The sequence below is a fragment of the Antedon bifida genome, chromosome 2, assembly GCF_963402885.1.
Source record: "Antedon bifida chromosome 2, ecAntBifi1.1, whole genome shotgun sequence".
Lineage (NCBI taxonomy): Eukaryota > Metazoa > Echinodermata > Crinoidea > Comatulida > Antedonidae > Antedon > Antedon bifida.
Genome location: NC_136227.1, coordinates 29,580,221 through 29,593,716, shown reverse-complemented (window position 1 = coordinate 29,593,716; position 13,496 = coordinate 29,580,221). Strand labels below are relative to the sequence as shown.

Sequence of the window (13,496 nt, the reverse complement as noted above, 5' to 3'; positions counted from 1 at the left end):
TTTAGTTGACAGTTAATCAATGGCTTTTAAAACCAATCTCCAACAGTCCTAACATTTCACAGCCGTTCCGCACAAAATACAACACATTAGGCAGCATCTATCAATCAATGTCATATAAATACATGGAGAAAATTTATTGCAATGTAACATTTTCATAAAATGTGGAGTTCTGGCGTGGTGGTTATGATGCTTGGCTACCACTTCAAGGGTCCTTGGTTCAAGTCCCGTCACATGTCAGGATTTTTTCTAATGACCAAATTACTCCACTCCCAAAGACTTGTAATAAGACTTTGTTTATGTAGAGCATCTTGTGTATGTGTTTGTCTTGTGAACCTAAGGGGTCCCTAATGATCAGCAATAGCTGGATGGATCACCCTCATTAAATATGGTTAAAAAAAAAAAATCATTGAAAACATTCTTTATATAAACAAAATGTAGTGTGTCCTTTTTTGGGGGTTGCTGTTAAAACTCAGAGTAGGATGTGAATGTTTTGGCAATTTTTGATTTTGATTCTTGAACATGTTTAGAGGGTGGGGTTTTGTCGTTAATGTCTCTATTAGCTACTTAAACTTAAAAATGATATAATATTGTACTATGAATATAATAACAAAATAATTTACTCGATAACATTAATTACAAGTATGACTCTGAATGAATTTTTGTTCATTAGAAATAATGAAGTCAAATTTGCTGGTGGACATTCACAAGTACATTCCTGTAATAGTACCTTACCATTAATTAATATAATTAATGTCATTTTATTGGTCTAATTACGGAAATACTGAATGGCAAGTAGATAAAATCACTGTACTGGTTCGAAGTAAATGAAATGTTTGTAAAGTACAATTGCACCTAAGATTAGTTAGATTATTTGATTGATGGATTTCAAAATAACGAGGCAGCATCAATCATTAAGATTCCTTCCGATTAAAAAAATAGTAAATTTATGTACAAAATTCATTTTTTTTTAAATAATTAAATGCATACTTATTTACAGGAACCTTATATGGTGAAGAAAAAAGTTAAATTATCTTTTCAATGACCATTTATATTGGCTTGGAATAAATAATGATTTCATATTACGCATGCGTTAACAGATGAACAAATGATTTATACAAATTTTACCTTTACAATTAAAACGAAATGGATACAGTGTTTAATTAATTCAATTTATAATTAAGTGCCTTGAAGGAATGTCTGTAAACTGGGATATACCCAAAGGAGGATCCCAAACTGAAACAAACGACTTCAAGCAATTCATTAAAGACAAATCTCAAGACAATATAATAATAATGGCATACATTCAATAGTGAACTCCTATATTTTTTTGTGATTTTAAAAAAAACTACTACAGTACTACTACAATGTTACACATTTTGTTATTACATATCAATATAGTGAATACAATTGTAATATATTATAATCCCATTAACCTATAATCTATTTTATTATTATTATCTTTCTTGCCTGTTGTTGTTTTCGGACTAGGCTAGGAGGCACCGGATCCCTGAAAAGATCAAGATTTAACCGAAGCTAACTGGGGTACTTACATACTGATCCCCAGTTAGCGGTGATGATGTATCCCCATACTGGGTGCTAGCTTGGCGTTTTTGTCTTTTTGTTCTCTTCCTTTTGTTTTCCACTTTTTCTCTTTATTGTCGGGCGCATAGTCATCGTTTATTTGAGCTATATAAATTTATCTATTATTATTATTATGTTTGTAGAAGGTATGTTCTTTCCAGACACCATCCTTCTTTGGAACACACTATCCCAAGAGGTCATTGAGTCAACATCACTAGAGGAATTCAAGAATCTTTTAAGATTGACTTAAATGTTGATCTAAATTAGAAATCTGAAATTATCGAAAAAATGACAAAAAAATAGGAAAATATCTTTAAAAAAAACAACAAATAAATGAAATGTGTGGAACACGAAATTCAAGAAATAAAATAGGAAGCCAATCTGCATAAATGTGACCAACCCATTTGTGACTATACTCAAAAGTTCATGCACAATACAGGAAGATGATATTATGATATAGCTAGTGTGTGATATGTTAACCAACATTATCACCCATCACGCCGATACTGTTATAGCATTTGTGGCATCTGCAAGGGAAACCAGACATAAGTCGCAATTTTCAAAATTGAGATTTCCACAAATACTGAAACTACATAATCCAAGGTTTAAAATGCTGAAAAAAATATCTTGATAACATGTCTACTTCCAGAGATATCTCAGTCTAAAGTTTTGGTTGTTACAATCAGTGTTTTGAGAAAAATGCTTTTAAAGTTAAGTAAGAGGAAATGACAACAACAAAAAAATAAACAGGGCATGTAAGTTTACGCCTTAGCAAAATGGTATTCTAATTGTTGTATTTCAATGAAACTTCGCACCTTCCTTAATTAACTATTGTTCTATTATTATGCAAAATTTCATTAAAATCAACTCAATGGAACACTTTCAATTTAAGCATAACACATGATAGGTTTTATGAAAATCATAGATAATTTACACCATCTTTTTAACCAACATACTACACAAAATGTTAAAATGTATCTATTTATTTGTCTCAAAATAGAAAAACACCAAGGTAATGCAAATAAATATTGTTTCAGCTATCATTTTCTGTAAAAATAAAAAAATGTAATTTTTCAGCCTTTTAATGTTTTTGGCTGTTTCTACAAATCTACAAATGCGACTTATGTCCGATTTCGCTTGCATGTGCCACATTTGCGCTAGGGAATTTTCCATAAAGTGTTATATAGACTACAATGTTAAAATGATAATGTTCCAATTCTTTCCCGTCTTTCAGCGCACCAACCTGTGGTTTCTTAATTGCATGGTACAGTGACCACTCGCTCAAGGAATACTAAATCTAATAATTACAGTATTCTTTTAATACGATCAGACAAATCAAAGTGATATTAGCAGCTTAAACAGGTAATCTTGTGAGCCTGTAAGCACATGGTAGCGTGACCATTTACTTAAAGTGGATTGTTTATATTAATTAATTTATATTAATTACTATATTAAATATTAATATTAATCTGCAGTGGTATACAACCTTGTGTCAAGTAATTTATTATTAATTATTCATATAAAAAAATGCTAAGTGAAATAGGTGAAATTATAATGTAATAACTATAGGAAGACAAAGCACATGTTGTACAATAAACGGCCTGGTTGATAAACTAAAAAGAAAACAATCTACAGAAATTGATTACCACTGACATTTTCTAAGAGAGTCTCAAAATAAGGATATAAATCCATAAAATTATAACTTACAGATGTTCCATTACAGTAAATTTACAACTTGCAGGGCGAAAACATTTTTAAAGATACAGAAATAATCTGCCATAATTCATGCAATTTTCTGTAGAAATAAATTCAATAATTGTTACTCCTTTAGAACCAAATTGGGATCAATTAATAAAAATTGATCTATAACATAAATCCTGATTTCAAGGGGAAACAAACATTGAAAATAAGGAAAATATTAATGTTTTAGGCTACTTTTTAAGCAATAAGAATAACATACAGGCGACAAGACTTAAGTGTCCAGACTCATCCCAACAGCCTGATGCAAAATCAACTGCCCTTTGGCAATTATTAACTCAAATTAATGAATAAATTGTATTATATAATTTTTGGTTTTAATCAATTCTGCTAAAATGGATTCTGTATAATATTTGGAGACTATAAAACTTCTAGAACAATGGCACATTTTTTTATTTTTATAATATATGAAGGTGCCTGAGGAAAAATGAAAATTACAATTTAACAAAATATATTATAGTACACATGTGGAGAAATATGAAACTAATTTTTGTTATACTGTCTAAAAATAAATTATCATTATATAAAAACCGTTTCCCATTATATGGGTAAACGGCTTTCACAAAATGTGTATTTGGGCTATTATAATAAAGTATCAATCATTTGATCCAATGCAAATACTGTACAGGAAATATGTGAGCCATTACCAGAATATATGATTTTCAAGGTAAGGGTGATAAAAGAAATTGTGAAATTCTATCACTTTAAATTAATGCGAATAATGATTCAGCATTTATATAAATAAATATATAAATCTTTGTTGCACTTATTTTACAATTGAGTAGTTTAAATAAAGTAAGCAAAAAGCTACTAAAAGAAGAAGTTTGGAACCTTCTACAAGCTTTCTGAAAACATGATTCCTTTCTCTGAAAAATTGATTATAAAATGACTTTTTTGGTACTTTATTTTGTTTCTGAAAATTATTAAGCAAAATTGTGATAAATCTAGCTTAGCATATTTTTATGAAAAAAGTTTGAAAAAAGCTATCGAATTACAACATCAAACAATTTGAAATAAATCTTAACGCCAACAAAACACTTAAATCGCAGAACATTTAAAAGTAAATTTCTAACAAAGAGCCATCAGCAATTGTGCTATTTCTACAGTTACGTTCCATTAACGTAATTCACAACTCACGAGAGGAACACGCTGAACTTTGGAAACACCTAGAGAAATCATCTAACGTACTAAACTCTTGCGTAAAGTTCACAATCAATACTGTAGTCGTCTTCACGGAACAAATTGCGGCAGAAATAAACAAGTCGGTCTACGATATCTGCTACTACTTAGAACCAAATCGCAATGTTCAATTAATAAAACACTAATGGTTTCATTAATGCTAAAAACAAAACAGGATTTATGTGAAAATCAAGTCAACGAACTAACTGTATTTGCACTAGGGATACTGTTTTGATATGCGAGACCTGTACACTAGTTTTTTTTTTTCATCTTTCAGTCCAATTACAATTTAAATCTTTAATAAGCTAAAAAGCGTAGCCTAAATGCAATCCCATTTAGAAACTAGTACCCGTGTTTTAACAAATTAGTCACATTGTTTTTCTGAAGATTTACAATCAAGTAAAATAACAAGCATTTGCCATAAAAAGTGAAGAAAATAACTTTTGGATTCAATTCATCAATATTGGTAAGAATGTAATAAGACATGGATGTAATTGAGCTGGGTGGATGTGGGCGGGAACAACCTTCTTCTATCTGGTTTAAAGTTTATTTTAAAGCCTTATTTCAACACAACACCCACCTATCAAAGTACAAAACTCTGTACTGCTTTAAATTTTTCCACCCAGCATTGGCATTTTGACACCCTAGATTTCTCTACCTACTGTACAACCTTGTCAAATGAAATTTTTTTCCATTCAAAAACCAATATATATTTTTCTATCTATACATTATCTTCTTTTAAACCTAGAGTAAAAATATGTTCATTAAGTATTACATTATTTTACATTTTCTGCAAGGCTGTATACTTCCATTTTATCCTATTTACCTAAAAATATGACTACATCAGATTTTTGACTTTAATGAAATTTACGAGTTTCCATTTCAATAACGTCAGACAAGCAAAGAATCGGTCGAGATTATTACTTGACAAACCACTCGCAAATGAGATTAAAGACGAACGTCCACAATATATCACAATAAAACAGACACTTAAATAGACAAAAGATTCTGTCTATTCAAGATTATAAGCATTACAATATACAGTAAAGCAACTATCAAGATTTATCATTTAGCCTAATCTGAGGATTTTTATGTGAAATGTTAGAGGGCAGTAAATAATGGTCAAAAGATCTGTCCCGTCAAAGCAGACAATAAAGATTCCATCAACCGCACAAGCACGCTCTCATCACTCTTAGATAAGAAGATTGGAATTAAGTTTTGCATTACTGTTTTTTACATCGGTTAATGTAGTAATAGAGTTATGAGTTTAAAGACGATTCACATTTTTTTCTCTAATTCGCCAGTAACATCAGCGAAATGTCAGCAAAGGAATCTTGTAGTGCCGTTAAAGTTTAGTCACCCTGAGGCGGGTTTTCTCAGCGCATAGTTTAATAGTAGTATTACCAAAACGTGTAGACTACTACACTATCACATTGATGATTTATTACTGATGAAGATAAGCTATACAAATATGAATTCCAAATGACAAATAGGAGATATGCAATAAATGCACTACAGTTGGCTAGATTTTAAGGGTATATTGCTACTGAACATTGCCAAAACATTTATTTTGATATATAACTTTATATAGTAAACCTTTTTTTTCTACCAGTAAAAAAAAATGTATGTCAACGGGTGGGCGTTATGAGCGGTAGTTATTATTCAAATAAATAATATAATACCATTACTTATTTACACAGTTTAACATGTTATGCAGTTTAATAATTTGACATTCCTAAAACAACCCAGAGCGGTTTAATTCTTTTCGGACAGCATCATCAGGTAATCTTTTCAAACCAATATTAAAATTCTATGTTTTTTTTTCTTTTCGATAGAATCAAGTTCAAGTTCAACTTGAATTCATGGAAGTGAGGTACATTTCTGACTTGCTACATATGTCCAGAGGGCAGCATTTATTTCTAAGAACCCAAATTCTGAGTTTAAATATTAATTCATTTATTTTGTTTTTACCAATTTAAATATTTGTGATTTTATATACTCTTTAACATCAATATTAATATTTTGATTATATTTTAATTATGACCTTTGATTATTAATAAATTAAATTATCAATATGGCCGCTTGTCATTATTTTATTGAAACAATATAATTTTAATTGCGACAAAATATTAGTCATTGAAATAAAAATGAAAACTTTATATCCAGAACAAAAAAAAAAATGAAAATTTATATAATAAAAATCCCTTAAATTGTAATTTATGGAACACTAAAATGCACGATACCTTTAAATTTACCATTAAAAAGAAATCAAGGATTGCTAATAAAATAAAATTAACAGTGTTTATTCTGTATTATGTGAAATAGAATGAGATCATCCTTGGATGACACTATCAAATTAATATTAAAAGCAGTGTGTTACAAATTGAAAACTTAATTTATGCCATTGACGAGAATAATCAAGCAAGTTATTATAATTGAAAATTAATTTGATTGTATTAGTTAAGTAGGTCTTCTCCAACAGGTACTAAGATGTACTAATATTGTACTCTACGAATTGTGCAAAGAATAAAAAAAATATGTATATAAATAAAATGTTAAATGAAAAATAATTTAAATTAAGAAATATAATATATCTCAAAATGCAAAAAAAAAAAATTAAAAAGATATCAATCTTTGAGATAACTTTTACCTATGATTGTTTACACGTGTGCATGACGACAAAGATAAGACTTTTGAATATGAAGATAATTACAAAAATGATGTTGATATTGATAGGTATAAATAAAGATAAGAATTTTTTGATAGGAATGATAATTATAATTATGATTTTGATAAATGAATGATGACATTGACAAGGATGAAGATTAGAATGGCAAATGGAAGCTGATAAAGATAATATGATAATAATAATAATGATGATAAAGTGATAATAAAAAAGGGGAAGATGATGATTAAGTAATAAAGAGTATGCTGCAAAGAATATGATAACAATAAAGAAATAATGATGTTACAATGATATTATGATAGGATGAATGATAAAAGTTGCTTTTTAATTAAACTGAACATCCACTAAAATGTTAAATATACAAATTGATTTTAGAAACATATATATGTTGCTACATTCAATTTATTTTAAAATATATCAAATTTGTTGATTTGAAACAAAAAAAGAAGATATTTACGACATGTTACACAAAAAGTGAAAAACTTGTAATAAGCTGTGACAAAAAATACATTAAGTAAATGCCAGATGTATTTGATTTGATATACTGGTCAATCAGAAAAAACGTCACTTTCAATCAGAAATGAAATTGCTTCACTGCGTTTTTGTAATAATTCTGAATACAAAAAAAAAGAAGAAAAAGAATTCAGATTAATTCAGTTAAAACATTTGTTTCCAAACTAAAAAAAAATGCTTTCAAAGATGTTGTGTGTCTGGAACAATCTATAGTAGAGTAGAAATAAAGTTTAAATTCAGTTAAATCTAACTTTAAACTTTAAAGATGTTGTGTTATTATAGAAAACTATAAATATAATGAATCCAAGTGGCGACACATTCCTCATTGGTATACTGTACTATAAGAAACAGACGTTGAACTCAACGCAATCACAGCTCAAAAATTGATTCACCATGGCCAGGAATAAAAAAAAAATGCTGTAGTAATCGACATCAGAGACACCAGTTTGAAGTCTTATATGCAGTCATGCACTACTTACTAAGCTTTTCATGTTGAGCATATCAATAATGTACACGTTTATAAACAACTGTAGGCCTACTGTATTATAAAAAAAAATGTTATGATTTATTTTCAAACAGATATACATTTTAAGGAGTTCCTGTCTAAACCATCTTCGCCTACAATAGTTTGATAGAGGAAAAGTGAAATGTGTTTGATGGCTATTTTTTTAGTGTCTATGGTATTCCTACAATATCTTTAAAATATGATATCAGAAAACTATAAGCAATTCTCTTATTGTTTACTTAAATACTTGGAATACATCGCTTCACATCCAATCTTCTACACATAATTCAACACAGTGTATGATTTATTAGTACACATCATTTTCATTAACTTCCTAGCAATAAAAATTCCACTTAGATTTTGCTGGCCAAACAGAGGTTTAATGTAATAGGCTAAATATATTGATATATCAGGCAAGAAATACAAACAGCATACAGCTCATAAACCGCACCATTCTCCTGGGAGAATATTTGATTTAATGAGACATATGGCCTAATTGTAGAAGCATTGATATATGGTAAGTGATCGGTATTGACATGGCTGTAAGCAGGCTTAAAGTTTCCTAATGTACCCGTTACAACGAAAATTATGTACAACTACTTTGTTGCACTTAGTGAACCCAATGTTTCTTTTGCAGTTTTTAAATGCGATACATTCGGAACATATCCTGTTAATATTCCTAGTGATTAAAAGAAGTAATGTACTAGATAGGTTCTATGGGATTCAGACGGGAGATACGTGTGGAACAAAATGTTACATGGATAACTACAACTTTTAAATTTACAACTTTCATTTACAAAAATTCAACTAGACAACAGAGTCTAATAAAACAAAACAAATTGGGATTGGAATCTATAAGTTAAACAATTAAATTTGTTTATAAAAACTTTAATTTAGAAAAATTCAACTAGACAACAGAGTATAATAAAACAAAAACAAAACAAATCGTTGGGATTGGAATCTATAAACTTTCTTTTAAAGTAGGAACTACCAAGGCTTGAATGAATGACAATGATCCTAAATATTAAAGTGGGCCTATAACAATGTTGGGCTTATACGCAAATCACTAAAGCACACAGTATACTCTTCTTTTGGGACACCCGTATTCAATAGACACTCCTATCCTTGAAGGAACACGTCTATTAAAGGTGTGTCTTGTGAAATGAACAAGAGGAATATATAATAATGTGGTCAAATCATTTCATGGTTGTTCAATTTGATGCTACGCAATTTTTCAATTTTTGTACTTTTATTGTTTACTTCTATATGTTCAAGTGCAGTATATGGAGAGCCATCTCGATAGTGCTTTGCACTCATGGAAATCCTCAGGGTGCTGCACCGCTGTCTTGTTGTATGTCATTTTGTGCCTGAAAATTGAATAAAATAAAATAAAAATAAACCCTATTCAGTGGACACCCTTTGATGGGTCTCAAAGGTGTTCTCTTTAATAGATGTTCTTCTGCAGTACTGTATTTAAATCCACGAATGCAAAGACAGAAAATGATTAATCTTAAAAAAAAAAAATGAATATAGCGGTACATAATACGAGTAATTGAGATTCATAGTTGAATAAATTGCCATTACACAGTACTTCATTTTGTATCATCTTCACGATGTAGTTAATCATACAGAAGCGAATTGATTTATATATAGCAATTTTATTAGTATTCTTGGATACATATAAATGTATACATAATCAAAAATTAGGGGTAATAATAGTGTAGTTAGGAACATGGTCTTATTAATATTATTATTATAGATCAAAAGTTTGATTGAAAAACCTGCATGGCAAATTGGCCTTAGTTGAAACTTGAACATCTTGCTTTATAGGAGCGAGCACAGCAAAACCACAGAGGATCAGTTCAAATCATTGATATATTGATATATGCACAAAATAAAACTAAATCTGAACAATTTGTACTGTATACTAAACCGATTATTTAAATTGATGTTTAGTATTAACCTTTTCATACATTGCATGACAAATATTCTTAAATCAGAAAACTTTTTACTGAATTTAGGCAGTATAAGAAGGCAGTCCTAACAGAAAATTTGAATCTTTATAAAATTGAATGGTTTTTTCAAAATTGTTCAAGTATGATTGAAAATAATAAGTTTGATACATTCCAAGAATAAAGTAAATCCTCTTTATAAAATAGTAAGAATGAGTGCGTCCGCCCACGTATACAGTATAACATACAACGTGCGTATGCCAGAACATATTTGTGTTTCTGGGTGAAGATATTTAATAGGGAGTTTTGATTTTGTGACAGTCACATGTAAGGAACTTCACATACGTTTAGTTATATACTCAAATTCATATATAAATGTCAAAATGATTCTACTGCAATAACTACATTTAAGTTATACTCTTTAACCTTATTCAATAATGCAGACTTGTTTTGGGTAATCATACACATTATTTATTAAAGAGGTGACTGTCTCAAAAACTGCTACGTTAAAAATAAAACCATTTGTTATTGCAGTAAACAAATGTAATTACTGCAGTAAAAAATAAAACCATTTGTTATTGCAGTAAACAAATGTAATTACTGCAGTAACCGCAGTAGAACAATTTTGCTATGATCTGTTAGTCTTATTGTTTGTTGGTTTAGAGTTTCTATCTGCATTTTAAGAAAATTAGGATATGAAATTACATAGACTATTCTAAGAAAGCTTAAATAAATAAATAAGGAAAATGAAACAGTACTCTGTTTGTTAATGATTAAAATACACACAAGGAAATGGATCCTGCAGTGTGTTGAAGGGGCAATTAATAGTGTATTGTATGTTAAAATTGGCCAAGATGTTAACTGAGATAGACATTGATGATAAGATTCTACTTGCGGAGATTCATGAATTATGTGTTCCAGAAAACCTACTATTGGCACAGCTTGGGGTGTTTATTAACGGGAGAAAAATAACGTTTACCGTCACAACAAATGACTTATATGAGAAGTCAACGACTAGCTGAGAATGGCGTCAGCACAATTTAATTGATAATATTACGATGGCTTGCTGCAGGGTATGTAGGATCTGACGTGGAAGGCTCTGTGGAAAGCGCCTGCGAATACATGAATATAATTAGAAGACAATATTCAAATCTTTGATGGATTTCATAAGTGGTAGTGTAAACAATTTATCAATGAGTAAACCGAGAAGAATTGGTTTGATTTAATTAACCACACCACTAAACAATATAAAACATACTTATACACTATCAGTAAATTATTTTGTAGAAAATAATTTATAAACGTATTTCAGGGAAAATCAATTTTAATTCAAAAATTTAATTGATTTACTGTATTACTTTACTTTAAATTGGTTAAACTGTAGTTACAACTGGTTAAAAACTGTCAACTAATAAGCAACTGTAAACTGGTTAACAACCCTGTAAACTGGTTAACAACCCTATAAACTGGTTAACAACTGTACACTGCTTAGCAACTATAAAACTGGTTAAAAACCATGTAAACTGGTTAACAACTGTACACTGCTTAGCAACTATAAAACTGGTTAAAAACCATGTAAACTGGTTAACAACCCTGTAAAACTGGTTAACAACCCTACTAACTGGTTAACAGCTGTACTGCTTTAGCAACTGTAAATTGGTTAACAACCCTTTAACTGGTAAGCAACTGTAAACTTCATGGTTAACAACCCTGTAAACTGGTCGACAACTGTACACTGCTTAGCAACTGTAAACTGACTGTTGCTATATTATCTTAACCAATTAGTGATTTTATTTGTCATAGTTATTTTAAAAAAAAAAACATCATTATATAGAGATCAGTTTACAGATCCCAAAGAATAGATATCCATTTCCAATACTAATGAAGTTATTGAGTAATTTATTGTTTCTATTACTAAAGAGTTTAGGAAATGCTAAAAGTTCAAATCAACTTGAGAATGTAAGAAATGTAAGAAAATACAACTATTAAATCTAATATATATAAATCTATATGTCTATATGTCACAGATAGACTAGTGATTTCAAAGATGTAACCATATGACCTTTGATTGATACATAGACAATGTTTTGCATTATGATTGATTGTGGGTGTTATGGCTATAGAAGGTATGGGGTATGAATGAGCAGATTAATGAATAAAGATATACTGCAAGCAGTTTTGATTGATTAAATATCTTTATGAAATAATACATCTTTTTTAACAAAATGATATAGAAATTTTGCTGAAAATGTTAAATTTTATATTTATATCTACCCTTTCCTTCAAGTACCTGAATAACAAAATTATATACAAGTACATAATTTCAGATATAAATATGAAATTTCACTTTCACTTTTTACAGAGTTATTTAAGATTTAATTCAGTAGTTAAATACATTTTGAAAACTTCAATTCAGTATAATGAAATAAAGTTTGCGGTGCACCATGTACATGAATGTAGTTCTGATTGTTGAACTTCTCGACATTTCAATCAATCTTCGATTGTTCTCAGGAGTGAGTGTTAAATTTATACACATGGTTGAATATATTTTGCAATTTAAGGTTATATGCATATGGACTTAAATATTTAGAATCAAAGTCAAAATATCAACTATTGGACATATTTTGTATATCATGTGTTTTTCAGTTTTCTCTACTTTATCATGGTTCTCATAGAAAAAACTATTTTTACTAAAAGAATTTTGTGCGATGGGAGGCAAGTGATTGCTTAGCCAGCATGTACGGCAAACTGTGTATGGAAGTGTTCAACATACAGTAGAAATAAGCTGTGGATTGATTAAAGATGAAAAATGAAGATTAATTAAATCAGACTTTGAATATGTTATTTTATAGTTTTAACAAAGTTAATCACTTCCATAGAAAAAAAAACGAAAACAAATCATGTTTTCACTTATAAAATGCCAAAATTAAATTCAACCAAAAATCCATCGGCTGGCAGCCAATTTGACAATTTTTTGCTTTAAATTACATTTTTTTTCAGGTTAATACATTTTTTCCGATCCAGTTTTTGGTCAAAGTGGATAACTATTATTTTACATTAAAATGGAATATTCAACAAAAATGTTTTAAGAATTATTTTTTCAGGGGACAATACATCTTTAAATAAAGTCATGGTGTCTTATAAAACAAATAATGAATGCTTTGTACATTTACATTCTTTAAAAGATTGATTCTCCCCATTAAACTAATTGTATTAGTACTATGACCATTTTGTGAAAAGGCAAGTAAATATCTTCTTCGACATGCAATCTATACCATGTATTTAATTTACATAAATTAATTACGAAAACCATCAATTTAAG

General features: G+C 29.3%; 3 protein-coding genes across 3 annotated transcripts in view; 2 read left to right on the top strand and 1 right to left on the bottom strand.

Moving 5' to 3' along the window:
• The window catches only part of LOC144835601 (uncharacterized), a 122,449-nt gene extending 122,142 nt beyond the window's left edge, over window positions 1-307 (top strand). The window contains exon 2 of the mRNA XM_078690681.1: window positions 290-307. The gene's annotated coding sequence lies outside the window, so the exon portion shown is untranslated. The remainder of the gene's footprint in view (window positions 1-289) is intronic.
• LOC144834499 (WD repeat and SOCS box-containing protein 1-like) overlaps window positions 1-12,032 on the top strand; it is a 215,216-nt gene extending 203,184 nt beyond the window's left edge. The window contains exon 9 of the transcript XR_013610977.1: window positions 12,023-12,032. The gene's annotated coding sequence lies outside the window, so the exon portion shown is untranslated. The remainder of the gene's footprint in view (window positions 1-12,022) is intronic.
• LOC144834475 (HEAT repeat-containing protein 6-like) overlaps window positions 1-13,496 on the bottom strand; it is a 40,996-nt gene that overhangs the window by 2,591 nt on the left and 24,909 nt on the right. The gene's annotated exons all lie outside the window — the stretch shown is intronic.